Source organism: Lupinus angustifolius, unplaced genomic scaffold (assembly GCF_001865875.1).
Source record: "Lupinus angustifolius cultivar Tanjil unplaced genomic scaffold, LupAngTanjil_v1.0 Scaffold_714, whole genome shotgun sequence".
Taxonomy (NCBI): domain Eukaryota; kingdom Viridiplantae; phylum Streptophyta; class Magnoliopsida; order Fabales; family Fabaceae; genus Lupinus; species Lupinus angustifolius.
Genome location: NW_017728039.1, coordinates 4,377 through 4,597, shown reverse-complemented (window position 1 = coordinate 4,597; position 221 = coordinate 4,377).

The window sequence follows — 221 nt, the reverse complement described above, 5'->3', positions numbered from 1 at the left end:
TAGGGATTAATAAGATAAATAGAAAATAATAAGGATAGAAAAGGTGCATTCAGCAATTTAGAATTTGTCTATGAAGGGGAAACCCTTGGAAGAGGAGAACTCTTTCTATTTTCCATTTCAATTTGGTTTCATCTCTTTCTCTGCTTGGTATCTGCTTTCATTCATTTTCCATCTTTTGTTTAGTCTTCTTTTTCTTCCAAAAGTGGTTGCTTATTATGAAC